This window comes from Monodon monoceros, unplaced genomic scaffold (genome assembly GCF_005190385.1).
Source record: "Monodon monoceros isolate NGI ecotype Baffin Bay Population unplaced genomic scaffold, NGI_Narwhal_1 Super_Scaffold_6, whole genome shotgun sequence".
Classification (NCBI taxonomy): domain Eukaryota; kingdom Metazoa; phylum Chordata; class Mammalia; order Artiodactyla; family Monodontidae; genus Monodon; species Monodon monoceros.
In genome coordinates this window covers 64,971,653-64,990,450 of record NW_021703783.1, presented here as the reverse complement: position 1 = coordinate 64,990,450, position 18,798 = coordinate 64,971,653, and the positions used below count along the sequence as shown (strand labels likewise).

The 18,798-nt window shown below is 38.6% G+C and overlaps 1 protein-coding gene across 5 annotated transcripts in view; it reads right to left on the bottom strand.

Moving 5' to 3' along the window:
• Positions 1–18,798, bottom strand: part of TMTC2 (transmembrane and tetratricopeptide repeat containing 2) — an 842,237-nt gene that overhangs the window by 448,857 nt on the left and 374,582 nt on the right. The gene's annotated exons all lie outside the window — the stretch shown is intronic.

Genomic DNA, 18,798 nt, shown 5'->3' with positions numbered 1-18,798 from the left:
CCTAGTCACACTGTACTTTCTTGAGAAAAAAGTTGAACGGGATACAATTTTAGATGGAAAGAATTGAACTTTTTTTCAACTCAATGCCAAGAAATAAAAAATTAAGTGGGAAAAGTTGACAAATCTATGTCTACCCATTCTTTGCTTTTTCTCCTTAGCAATATTCTAGGCCATTTCTGCAAACATATATAAATAAGTAAAATATACTGTAAAATTTTACTGATGTTTTCAGGGTGAAAACCCTGAAAAAAATTCAAATGCAACCACTAAAATTCTTTCCAAATTTAACTCATGTAGTTTAACGAGATAAAGTTCTAATTTTTAAGTCAAACAGCTTTTAAACTTCTAATGGTCGATGTTTACAATCAATATAGCAATATAGTATGTAGCACTAGTTTAATACAAGGGTTTTCATACCCAAATTCTCAAACATTAGTTAACAACAACAAGGCCTTCCCAAAGGAAAAAACACTTTGCTTGTTATCTACGAATAAGGGCTGTTCTCTTCTTGTCTTGTCCCTGGAACTTTCTGGCTAACAAAGGGCAGCTGATACCTTGACAGTTACATAAACATATTTCAAACATCAGATAAAACTAAAATTGTTTATGCTAAGATTATATTTTCATTTTACAGATGGTGTCAACTATTAATTGTCTTGGCAACTATGATACAGCCTAAAATAATTCACAATTATTTTTATGGTTTAGTGTTTTCACAATGCAAGCATTTTTTTCAGCTGAATTCATATGACTCCACTCTTTACTGTAAATACATTTCTGAATCAGAAACAATGCTGGGGGGAGGGTTGAATAGCTCAGAGTAAATCAGCTGGGAAAAGATGATCAGATTTGGATTTGAAGAGTACTGGATTTGAGTTCTTTTTTTTTTTTTTGCCAGTATGCGGGCCTCTCACTGCTGCAGCCTCTCCCGTTGCGGAGCACAGGCTCCGGACGCGCAGGCTCAGTGGCCATGGCTCACGGGCCCAGCCGCTCTACGGCATGTGGGATCCTCCCGGACCGGGGCACGAACCCGTGTCCCCTGCATCGGCAGGCGGACTCTCAACCACTGCGCCACCAGGGAAGCCCTGGATTTGAGTTCTTGCTCAATCACCAGCTGTGACCTTGGTGAGGTCCCCTAACATATCTGTGTCCCAATTCTTTCATTTATGAAATACTGAATAAACATCAACTCTTTTGCATGTTGTTAGAAAGATAAAATGAGAAAATAAATGTAGCACAGTATTGATACATGCACATAATAAACACTCTACAAATGTCAAGTTCACTTTTTCTTGTCTCATTTTGCTTGAGGTCTAGCACATGCATGTTTATGATTTTTATGTTGTTATACATACTTTATAATTTTTATTTCAATGGCTGCATAACATGTCTCTTTGGATGTATACCAAAGTTGTCTTAAGTCTTCAACTGCTGGGTATTATTTTCCGACTCTTCTGTATCCTTTTTTCTTTTCCAAAAACAATGTTGCAAATATAAGCTATTGCTGACCTTCGAAAACCTTTTGGTTAGGATGACTCCATACTTATCAAGAAAAATACAGATGGTCAACTTCTAATTTTAAACACCAATCCAAATAAACATAGCTCTAAATTACATGAGCAGTGAATAGCTCCACATTGGAAACTTAAAATAACACCACCTACTCTGTCTTCCTAAAAGAACTTTGTTATCATACCACCCATTGTTATACTGAGTTTCTTGATGCTGGGACACATTTCTGAATTACCTCCACTCCCAGAGCTTAGCATTACTGTCAATAAACAGCTACTAAATTGAAGGCGAAGTGTGTTCACAGCCTGACTTACTGGAGATGCTAAGTAGATAAAATGTTCAGACTTCCTGCTATCCTGAGTGGGAAAAGAGGAAATGGGGAGAGACAACCGTGGCTGGAGACCATTCCCTACTAACCAGAAATAGAAAAGGCCCAGTGATGGGGCTGAGAGAAACCAGATGGCTCTGTGGGGTAGTGGTTATTTCTTGAACCACTTTATTATCAGAGTCTGTACCTAACTGTAATTGCAACTCAAGGGGATTATTAAAAACACTCAAGAGGTTACAGAATCACAGGTTCCAATGCCAGTTCTGCTCCAGTGACATGTGCACCTAGGAAGCACTGAGACCACAGTTTCTTCTGGAAACGGGATGAGAACAGTGCTTGCTTCACAGGGTTGAGATTACACGAGGATACAAAATTATTGTCTTCTCCCTCTCCTTTTCTGTCTCCTCATCATCTCAAACACACAGTAGGATCTTCTTGTCAATATGCCTGAATGACCACTGAGTCCAAATGCTGAGGGTGTGTGAACTGGCTCTGCCTATACTAGGTTTATAGCCTTTCTTAGGTTAAACCTGGAAAAGATAACTGTGAAAACAGGTGGTGAAGTACATACCAAGCCACATAAATAGGCTTTACTATTGTTACTAAATTGCAGCCTGGGGTCCATCTCTCCTTAGACTACTTTGAAGTCACCTTTCTGCTATCAAGTGATGAAAAAAAGTTAATATTATTCGAAGAAAACACAATTAGGAAGTTATATCTGTTATCAAAATGAGTTCGGAATGCTAATTATAATGGTGTTTGGAATGATTCTAATTTTGCATTATCCACATTAGTGTTACTCATTAAACAAAAATAATAAAAAATTGACATTATGAAGTTAATGTGGGATAACCGATCTCTTGAAAGCTCACATATACTCATTAACTGTGTCCCCTAAAGAGTCAAAATCCAAATAAACTAAAAATGTGCATATTTAAGAACGTCATTCAACATTTTTAAGCAGCTATAGATTTCTACATTCAGATGAAACATTTTGGTTTAGATATGTCTATTTTAATAGAGTAAAAAAACAGTTTTTTAAAAAAATTTTAAAAGCCTATGGACATACATTATGTAATGCTTAAAGCATCGCTATAGCTTCTTATTTGAATAAATAGAAACTGATGAAATTTACATACTGGTGTGCTCAAATGTGACACAAGAGTATCACTGCCTTAGGTAACGGCTTTGATAGTATCAACCATTATTTTGATAAAAAATTTCATGTGTCTGTTAAACATTTATGAATAAAACTAGATATAAAAGACTTTCTTCTTATAGGGTTATTTTCTCTCTTCAAAGACAAGGGCTTCTTTATCTTTGAAGCCTGTCATGTCTCTCCTCCACAGCAATGACCAGGGTAGCTTAGTGGATGCCCACTGGACTGAATGCCTTCAGGTCTTCTAGCCTTGCTACAAAAATTGCAAGGAGTAGCACTGGCATCACCTGGGAGCTTGACAGAACTGCAGAATTTCAGTTGCCACCTACTGACTCAGAATCTGAATTTCAACAAGGTCTCCCAATGCTTTGTATGCTTATTAAAATTGGAGAAGCATGGTTCTAGAGGTTATTTCCAGATTCTAGATTATGTCCTTTTAGGGTTTTTGAGATGAAGTTTCCTATAAGAAGATGAAGTTCCTATAGAGCAAAAGTGTATCAGATCACATGTCTATTCTTCCATAAAGTAGAATTCTTCTCTTGGCCATGTAATTATTTAAGGTAATAAATGTTCAAATGAAACTTTATTAACGGAAGCCATAAATGACTAAATATTGTTAGGCAGAAGGAGAGGGAATGAAAAGCTTTTTCATAACCAAAGAAGAGCATGTAAGGGTTTCTAAACAGATTTAAAGACTGCCTCACTATGTAACTGAAATGCAAGAAGTCCAGGTGACTGACAGGCTGTCTGATTACATAGTAGTGTCATTGCTCTCTGCCAGCTATGACTCATGGACTGGGGAACAGAAACCCAACCACATCTGCTGATGTCTTCCCTCACACACATCCTCTTTTATTAAAGACAGCCGATGAAATTTTCAGCATGTTAACAAAGGCAGGCAAGCAGCTTGCAACCCAGTAACATGGGGCTTGTGGCTCCTCACAGACTAGGAAGGAAAACCAGATCTTTCTCATTTCCTTGAAGAGGGCAGATGCTTTACATCAAAGGGGCTGACTAGCAGCCATAATGAGGCAACGAATGATGGCTTTTCCAAGTCTCTAGGGAATTATGCCTTTATTGTTACTTTACTGTGCTCGTTGGCTTACTTCTCTAACATTGGAGGAAATAAGCAAAATTAAAATGAATATATATGTAGATGTATATTGGGATGGGGTAGAGCAAAGGTAAGATTATGAAGGTCTTACTCTAATCTAATGCCCTTGAGGTTCCCAAGGAACCCAGCTGATCACACAGCACTGGAACACAAAATCATCTTCCTAGCCTTTGCCTATTACATAGTCTTGGAAAGATATCTATGGAGGAGGAATAGTGAGACCATAAGGGGATTTAAGATTGGGAATCCATGTTTCTACTGGGAACAGGACTAAAATATAGAACTTTGAACAGAGGACATGGGTGAGGCCTAGGAAAAGGAAAAGAAGGACTTGGTTGAAATGTTCTGGAGTTGTAAACCCACACAGTAACTGGCCTCTCTGTATCCCATTAGTCCCTGAGACCACTTCCCTTTTCTGAAAATAAATCAACAGGCAAGAGAAGCTATGAAAAAGATGAAGACAGAGATAACAGACCAATAGTTCTAGTTTTATAAATATATCAATTTTCACTCAAAGTGTTGCTGAAATTATCCATATAGTTGTACATTTACTGTTGTAAGAACTAAATAACTTTTAAGAAAGAACGTCTAAAGTTAGCCTTACCCAGCTGTTATTCAGTTAATACACTACACATTTGGGGGATGTTTTCAAGATAACCACCTTTAACTTCCCTTCTGAATTTGCAAACTTAAATGAGTTTGCACAGTCTGAAGTTTTTAATGGATTCTCACTCTTTTTCAAATAGTTACCCAATAACTTAATGAAGGCTGCCTACTGCCATTCAACTGGATTCAGTTGAAATTGCTTACCCAATTTAATTTACCGGAGCAGTAACTGTACATGATGCTTAAAAATGAATGGTATAAACTTTAAAGAAACATATTCATGAAAAAGAGTATTTATGCATACATTTAAGGGATCTCTTTATATTTATTGTGCCTTGTATATGGCAAATATTTAATAAATAATTACCGAATTAAAGTTTTTAAGATTATCAGGTTTATGGGAAAAAAGTGTGACATGGATTGAGACAAAATTAGATACCCTATTCCCCTCGGTTCCAATATCACTCCTTCTCCTTGGTCCCACTGGCATGCGCAGTGGGCTGATACCAACCTGAAACCTCAATACATTACCCTTGATTCCTGGGGAATGAATACATTCCCCCACACGCACACATATACATTCATCCAGTTGTTTAGTCTTGGCAACTTCACCCACAAATCTCCCTTAAATCTGTCTTTCAATTATAATTATGCTCCTTTCTCCCAACTTGGTTTAAGCCGTGGTCAACTTCTGAGATTGTTTAAATAAAATTATTTTGACAGAAAAGAATAATAAATGAATGGGTAGCTGAAAAGACTGATGGGTGACAGGTTAAATGAATGAACACACAAGTAAAGCCATATGCAGGGTTTTTTCTTTATTGTAAGTATTTTAGTCATACAAGAATTTCAGAGAATACAATAAAAACTGTGTACCTGCCTAACAAATAAAACTTTATAAAGACAATTGAAGCCCCCAAATATCTTTCGGTGAAATAACCCCCCTTCCTTCCAAGAAAGCCACTATCCTGAAGCTGGTATTTATCATTCCCACGTATGTTTCACACTTTTATTTTTTGTGTTCCCATAGCAAATGTATGATCTTATACATTTATAAGTTTTAATTTTATACATATGTCATTATCCATCATGGGATGCCATCCTGACAAGCACTCACTTGGAACTTGAAATTTCTGCTCATCTTTTTGTTTTTCAGATTTATCCTTGTTGATATATGTAAGGTTTTGTTGTTTCACATAAATTCTGTTGAATGACTACCCATTTTCTGAAGGATCGGCTTACAGACTATGTAAAAGAGGCTGCCACTATAATTCAAAAAGCTACACGCCCTCCTATGTTCATAACAGCACTATTCATAATAGCCAAGACATGGAAACAACCTAAATGTCCATTGACAGATGAATGGATAAAAAAGATGTGGAACGTATAAACAATGGAATGCTACTCAGCCATAAAAAAGAATGAAATAATGCCATTTGCAGCAACATGGATGCAACTAGAGATTATTATACTAGGTGAAGTAAGCCAGAAAGAGAAAGACAAATACCATATGATATCACTTACATGTGGAGTCTAAAATATGACATAGATGAACTTACCTACGAAACAGAAGCAGACTCACAGACATAAAGAACAGACTTGTGGTTGCTAAGGGGAAGGAGGGTGGGGGAGGAATGAATTGGGAGGTTGGGGTTAGCAGATGCAAACTATTAGATATAGAATAGATAAGCAACAAGGTCCTACCGTCCAGCACAGGTAACTATATTCAATATCCTGTGATAAACCATAAAGGAAAAAGAATATAAAAAAGAATGTGTGTATGTGTGTGTGTGTGTGTGTGTGTGCGTATATATATATATATATATATATATATATATAAAACTGAATCACTTTGCTGTATAGCAGAAATTAATACAACATTGTAAATCAACTACACTTCAATTAAAAAAAAACCTCTCATCTTAAAAAAAAGGAGGCTGCCATCAATATTCTTGTGAATATCTCCACATGTACTTATGGGAGAGTTTCTAAGACTGGAGTTGCTAGACATGGGGGATCTTCAACTTTGCCAGATATCACCAAATTGCTCTTCTGTGTGGTTGTAGCAAAATGCATTAGCATCAACATGTAACAGGGGTCTCTCTGTTTCCTATCCTTAATACCACTTAGTATCGTCTGGCTTTTTAAGTTTTGCAAATTGAGAGTTGGAAAACAGTATCTTATTCTGTGCTTAGTTTTTTTTCCTGATTACTAGAGAGGTTAATAATATTTTCAGAAGCTTACTAGCTTTTTACATTTCCTCTTCAGTGATCCACCTGTTTTTTTTTTGTTTGTTTGTTTTAAATTTATTTATTTTTGGCTGCGTTGGGCCTTCGTTGCTGCATGTGGGCTTTCCCTAGTTGCGACAAGCGGGGGCTACTCTTCATTGTGGTGTGCTGGCTTCTCGCTGCGGTGGCTTCTGTTGTTGTGGAGCACAGGCTCTAGGCGTGCGGGCTTCAGTAGTTGTGGCTCGCAGGCTCAGTAGTTGTGGCTCGCGAGCTCTAGAGCACAGGCTCAGTAGTTGTGGTGCACGGGCTCAGTTGCTCCGCGGCATGTGGGATCTTCCCAGACCAGGGCTCTTACCCGTATCCCCAGCATTGGCAGGCGCATTTTTAACCACTGCGCCACCAGGGAAGCCCAATCCACCTGTTCTTTAACATTTGGACAGAATACGTTCTGTAAGGATTGTCAACTACATGGTGATATTTGAAAGGTAATTACTCAGGGCTCCCATCACCTCAGAACAGCTGGTAAATAAGACTGTCTGGCCTGGTGTTTTCCTGGTCAGGGTCACTTTCTCAAGACTAACAGCTAGATAACCACTGTTTCTAAGGTGAAAAATCTGTTATACATAAAATGGAAAATCCTCGATATAGGTGCACTTACAACGTGGTGAGAGGAGGATAACAGAAATCTGGGCAGCAAGAGGGACAGCAGGAGCCGCCAAAATGTGTCACAGTGATTATGGGACCTGGACCACTGTATGTGGGAGAAGAATGGCTTTTTGCTGGTGCTTCTAGCATGCAGAACAGATTTTTCTTTATGGCCTGCTTCTCTGTCTCTATTCAGATGCCTTGCTTTCTGGCTTCTTAGTTCCTTTTCCCAGGGGCCACAAGCAAATTTAAGACGAACAATATGTTTCATAGTCTTCCTCTATTTACTGCCCTCCATTTCTACTGGCACTGCCTGAGTTAGCATCTCATCCCATTCCTAAATGCTATCAGCCTCCTATTCTCCCCACTTTCAATTTCTTCCTCAATCCAATACCTTCAACCTGACCATCTGTCTTTCTTAAGCACAGTGGGGTTTTAGAGGGTCAACCTGTGCCGACAGAAAAGAATCCACTTTCATCCCAGTACTAGGAAACCCTTTACAACTTGGCACCCCAAATAAGCCCTCCATATACATCCTTCATGAGCCACGTGAAACTTCTCTTTCTGCCGTGTGCTATTTTTAACATCCATTTCTTATCAAACTACTCTTCTGACAAAGCTCTTCTTCCACTTTCTTTTTTACAAACTTCTGTTCATTTCAAAAACGAACTGAACAGGGCTTCCCTGGTGGCGCAGTGGTTGAGAGTCCGCCTGCCGATGCAGGGGACACGGGTTCGCGCCCCGGTCCCGGAAAAATCCCACATGCCGCGGAGCGGCTGGGCCCGTGAGCCATGGCCGCTGAGCCTGCACGTCTGGAGCCTGTGCTCCGCAACGGGAGAGGCCACAACAGTGAGAGGCCCGCGTAACGCAAAAAACAAAACAAAACAAAACAAAAAAAAACCGAACTGAACAATCTCTTATTCATAGCTTACTTTCTATGTTGCCATAGTACTGTCTACATACATTAATTGCAACACTTACCACAATGAATTATATCTACTTGTTGTGTCTGTCTTCTAAGCTGGAAGGTAAGATAGTGAATTTACTTTGTTTTCGTAGTGCTAGTGCCAGGCTCTGGCATGTGAAAGAAACTCTCAGTGAATGCTTTCTGAAAGAAGGAAATTTTGTATGGTTTAGCAAAAAGAGGTGACCTAGGAGAGGTAAATTCTAGTCCAATCTTAGCGTAATTTAACAAACATTTATTAAGCACTTACTATATGTCAAGGTTGCTGCCAGATATGCTATATTAAGTGGTGAAAAGGAACAATATATTTTTTTGGTCTGTATGTGTCTTGAGCTAACTTTAATTGCACACTTGGCATTTATCACTAACTATTAGGAGGTGTACATTCTATTATGTATCATTTATGCTCCTGAAATTTGTGAGGTCGGCAAAACTGATATCCATGCCCTGTTTTAAGAACTATAGGGCATTGTACAGAAGAAGGCTTCACCGCCCTCAAGGAGTTTACAGTCCAGGGCATGAACACAAATTCTTCTACGCCAAAGAAGAATCAGACATGTCTACAAAGGACATACGAAGACTGAGCTAAGGGGTAAAGGGAGATTCCTTCCTTATGGGTGTGAAGCTTTTAGACAAGATAAATGATCAGGTTGCTTCAAATCTTTTATTCTTCTGAAATAAGAATGATACAGAAACTTTTGAAATGAATGGGTCATATCAAAATCAGTTTGTTACTTTTTAAAGCAAACTGCGGAGAGCAGAGCCAGCAGTGGAGAGAAGCCTTCACAGAGCAGGGTCTGCATTTCAATTAGTCTGGAGATTCAGATATTACTAGTGACAGCCATGATGTTAACCCTTCTGAGACCAAACCAAAATGGAAAAAAAATTATTAAAAAATGAAATATTAATACAACAAATGAAAGGTCTTTCACAAAATTTTATGACAAAAAAACCCCACAACCAATGCAATGTTCGCAATTCAGAAATGATAGTTCTTTGTAGTCATATGCTGACTACAGTCAGATTTTGAATAAAGCATCTCTGCAAAAAGATTTATCAAACTGTACATCCAGCAAGGGAAAACAACACAGGAAGTCTAGCAAAGGCAAGGCAAATTCTGACAGATAACAGAAATGATTCATTCTGATTCTGTTTCAGCACAGTATTTGTGTTTTTGAAATAGTTTTGAATAAAACAAAACAGATATAGGTGACAAGCAAGACACGACACTGTATTACGGCAGTAATTTCAATTTGTCAGTGACATATTTTATCCTGTGTGCTCAATCCTTATCTCCTACCTCTGTTCCATCCCAGCGGGTATTACAAGAATGTTCATTTAAGTTTTATGATGGGTGTGATTGCCACAGTGTGGAGTGCTATTCACTCCAGTAGCAATCAAAATGCCAACAGCTGTGGTTTGGGGCATAGCAAACAGTGACTGTAATAAAGTCATTTCAAAGGTGGTGGCAATTTCTAACAGATTTTAAAGTACATCTACTAAGTTAAGGATATGACCTCAGAAATTATTCTTCACTGAGGATGATCCTATTTCAAAGATAGGTTTTCCTTATGTCCTTAATTTCACAGGAAGTCTCTCACATGATCCAAATGGAAAACCTTGATCCCAGGCCACCTAAGTTTCACTCACAGCTTTTTTTTTTTTAACTTTTTTTAATTGAATGAAAAATTCTTTAAATTGTATAGTGCTTTACAGTTTTCAAAAGTTTCACACACACATGATTTCATACAGTCCCTCTTCTCCCCCTATCCCTCACTCACAGCTTTTATAAAATGCAATTGGGGGACTTCCCTGGTGGCGCAGTGGTTAAGAATCCGCCTGCCAATGCAGGGGACACGGGTTCGAGCCCTGGTCCGGAAAGATCCCACATGCTGCGGAGCAACTAAGCCCATGCACCACAACTACTGAGCCTGCGCTCTAGAGCCCGCGAGCCACAACTACTGAAGCCTGTGCGCCTACAGCCTGTGCTCTGCAACAAGAGAAGCCACCACAATGAGAAGCCTGCCCCCCGCAACAAAGAGTAGCCCCCGCTCACCGCAACTAGAGAAAGCCCGCATGCAGCAGCGAAGACCCAATGCAGCCAAAAATTAAATAAATGAATAAATAAATAAATTTAAAAAATGCAATTGGCACACTTTATCTTGATTTGCAACAAGCACGTAGCTCATCATTTGAAGGAAAATGACTAAATAAATTTCTACCTATGTGAGAAAATATACAATGACTTAAAGTCCATGAAGATTAGAAAAATGAAAGTAAGAAGAATTTATTGAAGGTTAAAAACAATGAAGGAAAGAAGTTTAGAAAAAGATCTGCACGGTAGGCAAACATTACGTCTCTCAAACACCAAGAGCTGTCTTCTCTTACTAATCTAGAGAGCTGCTACAAAAGCCCATAGCATCTTCTCCTTTTCTTTGAACCAAAGTCCTTGCCTGTTTCTAGTCCAAATATGATTTAAGCAACATAACTCACTCTACACTTTATGCGTTTCTTTTTAGCATGAAGGGGAGGGAGGAACACGTGCATGCTTTCTCAATCATAGTCATATTACACAGAAGGATTTCCAGCTGTAAGGCCATCCAAGTGTGTATGTGTGAAGCATGAGTTTGAATATCTCTAATACAATGACTGCTCATTCCAAGGAATTGAAACATGTCACTGGAATAATCATGTTGTTATTAAAATGTATTTTCAGAGACATGTTGGAAGTTGAGATTTAGACTTATATCATTTAAGCACTCAACTGTCATGGAAGATGGAAGCAGAGAGCTAATTCTTTTTTGTTGCCGGGTGGGGGGGCCAGCGGCTGGCCTCTTTTTTTTTTTTTTTGCTCTGTAAATTGATCTGATCAAAAAAATACAATACAACAAGAGGTATGGACATACCACATTGACAGAATCAAAGTTATACTGGAATAAAGACTTGACAGATGCTACAACAATCAGATCCAGGAGATTATTTTTAACCTAGGTACATCACTTCTCATAATTAACTTCTATGTTTGCAATACACAGCTTTGATCTGATGGAGGTCAACTGGGAGACAGTAGTTTGCATGTTGTGGAAATGACAGATTTGTCCCTGAATGGGGCTAATTGAAAATATTCATTTTTTTATTATGGAAATAAGCATGTCAGAGACCTTAGAACAGTGGATTAAGATGAAATTTAGGTTAGGCATACACTCTCTAAAGATGGATGACACATTTTTTTTTTTCCCTTTCACAAAGCAGATGGGGACCCTGGTGCGAACAAGCAGGATTAATGCAAGGCTGACAGTGTCATTCAGAGCAATCACATTTCAACATGACATCAGAAGGCAGCAACTGTACATCCACAGAATGAATAGGAAGAAACACATTTCCCTGGGAGAATTCAGGCACACAGCAAGTGGAAAGTTTTGTGAATGCTCTAAGTTAGGATGACCAGATCAAACGTAACGAGCAGGAGTAAAGCAATCCCTCCAGAAACTATAAATCTTTCCAGGGACTAAAAATAAAATGTAAACACACTGTCTGCTGCATGGCATTCTATTTGCACTTTCCTAGGGCCTAGACTTTGTTGATACATGCTTGTAAAAATAATGATGCAAGGTCTTCACACATCATTTCAGAAAATATTCCATCAGGACACACCAATCAAGGTGAAGCCATGCTGTACTCCAAGCCATTATACTGGCCAAAGTGTCACACCTGCTGAAAATGTAAAAATAAACATGGCTTGTGTGTATCTACACTCATGGCAAATCAAGGGAGGCTGAATGGCAGAACTTCTGCCACTCACGTAGTCTAAGCTCACATCTCCCCCTCAAGATCTCTGCATTCACTTGCACACTTGGCCTTTATTTCTGAAACGTTCGTGACCTGAAACTGTCACGTTCAGACTGAACCTCCTAACTTAAAGCCTGTATAGTCAGCACATTATAGGAAGGCATTAAAGACTGGCTTGATGACACTTTTCTCCATAATACCTTCCAAAACTGTAAATAAAACAGATTTTGTATCACCTTGACCTAATCTTATCTCTTCTCTGAGCAACTCTATTTTTGAAAATGCTACACACTTATTTTCTTGACTCCCTTCCTTGGTCTAACCTATTAATATAAAACAAGTGAGCGAGCAAACAAATAATAAGCAATCAATAAAGCAACTGCACAGACCAAGAGTCCAAGCAACTGAGAACCTCAGATATATTTATTGAATACTTATTCACCCATACTCACAAATAACAACCAAAATACTTGAAAAGGTAGAACAAAATAAATTATTCCAATGATTAATTCTCATATGCCAACTTTGATTTCTTTTAGACTCATCTTCAATACTGAGTTAGGGAACCATAATGAATATGTGGTACATGTCAAATATGTCTACAAAATCACAAATACATTTTCACCTACTCAAAAAACATAATTTTGTATTGACAATGCAACAACCGTGAATAGTGATTTGATATGTGACTACAGAAAAAACTTGGCTACATTTCATCTCTACCTATGATTTGTACCTGAACAAGAAACCAAAAAGAACTTCTCTAGAAGTATAAGAGAGGCACATCTCAATTATTTCATGTAAGAAATTAGAGGCAAGATCCTTTTCTGCTATTACATATTAGCTAGTCTTAAAGTATCTTATGAATACTTCCTAAGTATCTAATTAAATTATAGGCCATTTGTCTCATAAATGCTTAATGTCCATTACATAGAATAACTAAATCCAATTTCAGTATTTTGAAATGGCTCATAGAAATTAAGCTATGCTCTAATGCCTATAATTTAACACTTTTATTTACTTCAGTCAAAGACAGAAGTTTTAGAACTTTGTGACCTTCTTTGGTTCATCCAAGAGAAGAAGAAATTAAGTGGTAATTATGAAGGCAATATTCTTAGAAAATTAAGTCCTGGATGCTAAGTGAACAGGACAGCCACGTGAAAGGGCAGCCTCCAGCAGAGAAGCAGGAGGGCGTGTGGTGAATCTACAGGTTTTTTAATGCCAGAACTTGAAGAACCCGTGAACTAAAATATTGCCTGCCACATCGGTAAATAAAGAATGTTGCAGCCATCAAGCCATCACATTACAGCTGCCCGGGAGAGTGAGCCCTGAGGCAACTCAGCATGAGAAAACACAGGATACTGGCCCCAGATAGCTGAAGTGCATATCAAAGGAATGATTTCAGTCAGCCCTGACTCTTGCATCTTCCTATACATAGAAAAGTGCTGAATTTTTAACTTGAGATATCTGGTTTTCTTTTATTAACACTAATGTTAATAAAAGAAATGTTTAGACTACCTGGTCTTTTGTTGCAAAATCTCATATATTGATATATCCAGGATCCCCCCTTGCCTCTTTGGGAATGGTTTTTCAGCGTTGAGATGCTGTGTCCCAGGCTTGAAGTCCTCAGAACGTCCATTGACTAAAACATAACTCTCTACTTTCAGGTTGTGTAATTTTTTTCAGTCGACAAACCATAGCAGGACAGGAAGCATGGCCATCCCAAGTGTAAGTAGATCACTACATTAAGTATCTCTTACTAAATAAATGGGGGTTTAGGGAGGTTGAAAAAAAAATCTATAACAATGAAATAATTAAAATTTCAAGAAAAAAGTCACTAAAGGAGACTTGTAAGCTGCAAATGGTTAAAATATCTCTCCTGTAGTTCTATGACTATCATTTCTAAAATACGTTTGAGTTCTTCAGTGATCTCATCCATTATAGCCAAATTTCTTTACTTTCATTTTTAATGAAATTTGTTCATTCACTAATTCATTCATCTAATTATTGAGCACCTATGTTGGGGATTCAGCAGTTCACAAAACAGTTCAAAAGTCTCAGGCCTCAAGGAGCTTAAATGCTACTTCTAAGACATACACAAAAAAATAAGTAAAATATATAGCATGTTATATTGCAGTATATGATATAAAAATGTAACAAATAAAGGGTTTAAGGAATGTATATAAGGAGAGAGGTCAACGAACTACAGTCTGTGGGTTATCTCCAGCCCACTGCTGGCCCATTTAAAAACCTACATGTTTTAAATGGCTGAAAACACTCAAAAGAAAGAATAATATATTATGATACATGAAAATTACATCAAATTCAAATTTCAATGCCCATAAATAAAATGTTTCTGGAACATAGCCACATTCAATCATCTATGTATTGTCTATGGCTGCTTCTGTGCTGCAAAGGCATGCAAAGAGCTGAATAGTTGAAACAGAGACATTATGACTGCAAAGCCTAAAATATTTACCATCTGGTCTGCTACAACCAAAGTTTGCCAATATCAAATAGGGAGATCAGGAAAGGTCTTAAGAGAAGATGGCACTTGACTGAAGAATTGAAGGAGGTGAAGGTGTAAGCTTCTCAAGGAGTGACATGATCTGACACATGCTTTGAATGTTGTGCTGAAAGTAGACTAATGAAGGACTCCAGTTTAGTATTATAGGTCAGTAGTGACGTTGTTGCCTTTGACAAGGGTAGTTGCAGTGGAAGTTGGCTTATGCGACTAGAAGAATGAGATGATTTACTGCAGTGGGAAAGACCATGTGAGAAGAAGGTGTGGGAAGAAGATGAGGAGCTCAGTTTCGGACTAGTTGCTTGAGGGGGTCCCTGCAAGTGGAGATACTAAGTACACATTGAATAGATTAGTCTGGAGTCCAAAGAAGTGATCTCAGCCTGAGATATAAATTTGGGAGTCGTCACTGTATTTAAAGCTAGGAGAGAGGTTGGGATCTCTGACAGACTGAGTATACAGAGAAGAGTGAAGCTGTGCAAAAAGAGAAGAACTTCAAGGTTAAGAGACTGGATGGCTGGGAAGGAATCAGCCAAGGGAATGCGTGATAAGACGGATCAGATTTAGGAGGCAGCAGAGAGAGGGTGTGCTGGTAACCAAGTGAAGAAAGTGCTTCCAGGAGGAATGAGTAATTATCTGTGTCATACGCGATTAATACGACAAATAATGTTAAACTGAGAACAAACAGATTTAATGATGTTCTGTGCTGTTCTAGTAACTTTGAAAGGAGCAGTTTTGGTGACATCATTGGGGAAAAAGCCTGTATGGAGTAGGTCCAAATGAAAATGGAAAGTTTTGCTATAAACAGAAGGAGGGACATTGAGTGGTAGTTAGAGGTAGAAATGGGCTTGACAAGCTTTTTGTTTTTCAATTTTGGGAGACATAATATCTTTCCTTTTAATTTTTTTTATTTTTTTATTTTTTTTGAGGTACACAGGCCTCTCACTGCTGTGGCCTCTCCCGTTGCGGAGCACAGGCTACCCGGACGCGCAGGCTCAGCGGCCATGGCTCACAGGCCCAGCCGCTCCGCGGCATGTGGGATCTTCCCGGACCAGGGCACGAACCCATGTTCCCTGCATCGGCAGGTGGACTCTCAACGACTGCGCCACCAGGGAAGCCCCATAATATCATGTTTAAATGCTAATGGAGAAAACCTGGTAGAGAGAAAAACATTTGTTAATATATGAGAGAGTCAGAGATACAGAAACAGAAAAACGGAGAGAGGGAGGAGAGACAGAGGAAGAGGGATCCGGAACATCCTTCAGTTAAGAACAGAGGCATTCAGTGAAGAAATGCAGAGGTTGGTTTGAGCTACACGTATGGACAGTTTATCCATAATAATGGAAGGTAGCATTTAAAGGCACAGATGCAAATAGATGGTTAGATTTTGTGATGGGATTCTGTGGAAGTTCTCTGTGATTACTTCTATATTCTCAGTGAAAGAGGAAGCAAGGCCATCAGTTGAGTGTGACGATGGAAGAAGAGCTGTTGGAAATTTCAGGTGAGACAGTAAAGTGTGAACAGTAATCTAGGAAAATGTCAGACAGAACAGACTAGAAAATTATAGTAGGTTTGCCACCCAGCACTGTGGTCTCACTTGAAGTAGTGATATTGAGCTTAAAGTGCGTTGTCTTCTTCTCGAGCTACGTTTAGCTTCAAGATGCAGATATGGAACAGGCAGAGATGGATTTAACCAGGTGTTGATTGCGCCCGAAAAGTATGATGGGCAAAAAGAAGCAAAGGAGCTGAGGTTGCATGCAAGGGAGTGATAATGATTGACCTTGAAATGTAATGTCAATAAAGAGGAATGTGAGGTATAATGGCCAAGAACATTGAAACACTCTTGATTTCAATGGACTGTAGGTCCTGGGTGTGGCCGGAGCATTTGGGAGATTGGTGCCAGAGCTAGAGATGGTAGGCAGGTACTAGGCTGTCTGAAATGAGACCATGGAGGTAGAGAAAAGAGCAACTAGTTAAGAGGGCTCTCTTGACAGACCAAAGTTAATACAGTATTTTAAGAGTTGGGGAGTGACTGATGGGTGATGCAGGCAAAGGAGGGAAATAGAATCTTATGGGAATTAGAGTCTGGGGAAGAGGGATGACTTGTGAGGATGGGGCCTTTTTGGGGTAACTTCTGTGAACAGGGATAGAAAACATGACTGAGATTCGTCCCGATGGTACCAAGGAAAAAAAATGACACAACAATTTTGTTAACAAATACTAGCAAGGAGGGGCATTAGTTAGGATAACTTATTTTCCCTTTTTAAAAATTTTATTTTATTTCATTTTAACTTTTTATTTTATATTGGAGTATAGTTGATTAGCAATATTGTGTTAGTTTCAGGTGTACAGCCACGGTGATTCAGTTATACACATGCATGTATCTATTCTTTTTCGAATTCTCTTCCCAGTTAGGTTGTTACATAATGTTGAGCCGAGTTCCCTGTGCTATGCAGTAGGTCCTTGTTGGTTATCCATTTTAAATATAGCAGTGTGTACATGTCAACCTCAAACTCCCTAACTATCCCTCCCCCCAACCCTTCCCTCCTGGTAACCACAGTTCTCTAATCTCCAACTCCAGTTTGCAGTTATTTCTTTTACCCCTCCCCACTTCAGAAGAGTGGTTCTCATCTCCATCTTAAAAGCCCAACAGCATTTCAGAAGAAGAACATAAACAACTACGGAGTCTGCATCTTGTGAAGACCATTCGAAGTAACGGGGAGTAAAAAGGAAAGTGGATCTTGCTCTCAAAATGTTTTCAAACTCAAGGGAAGGGAGGAAGTGGCAAATACAGATAAGCAACATAAACAAATAAAAGTACACAGACATCTGATGAAACACTTTGACATCCTCCTGGAACGTTATCCACTTTTGGCAGTGCTCCACTTTGTTCAGCTTACTCCTGAGAACCACTACACAACCCACAGTTTATTTATCAGAAGTATGTAGTGCTTTTCCTATAAAGAACACTGACTGATTTGCATTTTGACACAACCCTTTTCTTATATTTCAGTTTGACATCGTGTTGTCAGCAGAGCAATTCGACTTCTTGCCAAGATAAAGTCTAATTTCATCCCCACAAAATGAGAAGAAATTTGCTTTCCTTCCTCTATTCTCTCCTTTCATCATTAAGTAGCAAATTAGACTAGTGGCCAAATACATTTTGTTCCTTTCTTCACTTATAGAAAAAGTAAGACGTGGCATACTTTCCATGCTGCTAGGATTGATGTTCACGGGATGGATGAAGGACTCATGCATCTACTTTTCTTGCTGTCTATCCAAGATCAAGCTTTTTCTCACGTGGGTACAAACTCACTTACAGGAATATCTGCACCCTAATGGCTTGAAAGTCGCAAAGGTCTACCCAGTTGCAAGGAGCTAATGTCAACACGTAAGCTAGTCACATACACTTTGCCGTCAACTGCAAGTTTTTGAATTATCTTTGTAATATGAATTTGTTACCTGCTTTCTAGTACAATTTCCCTAGTGAAAACAGCATTAACCCACTGTCCACCTTAAGCATGACAAATTATCTTCATCCTCAGTGCAATATTTGTTCAAGGGTACTGTATATACAAAGCTCCCAGATCTCTTTTTTAGTCTTAGTGTCTTAATGGGTCTGAAAGTCTGTCTTCCATTATTTATACTACAGGTACTTTTTTTTTTTTTTTTTGCTATTTTTAAATTTTTCAAAGCACATATACAACTGAAGGATTCAGTTTTTCAAAGTAACACAGCCAGTGATCAGTACTACTGGGTCCAAAACCCAATTCTCTCCACTCTATTTCCCCTCTACTATTCCAACTTACTATGATGGTGATATGGGGGTTGTTTTCATTTTGGTAAACACTGGCAGTGATTCACAATGTCTGTCACAAACATTTGGATAGACTGCACTGACAATATCCTATAACTATAATTTAAGGGCATAA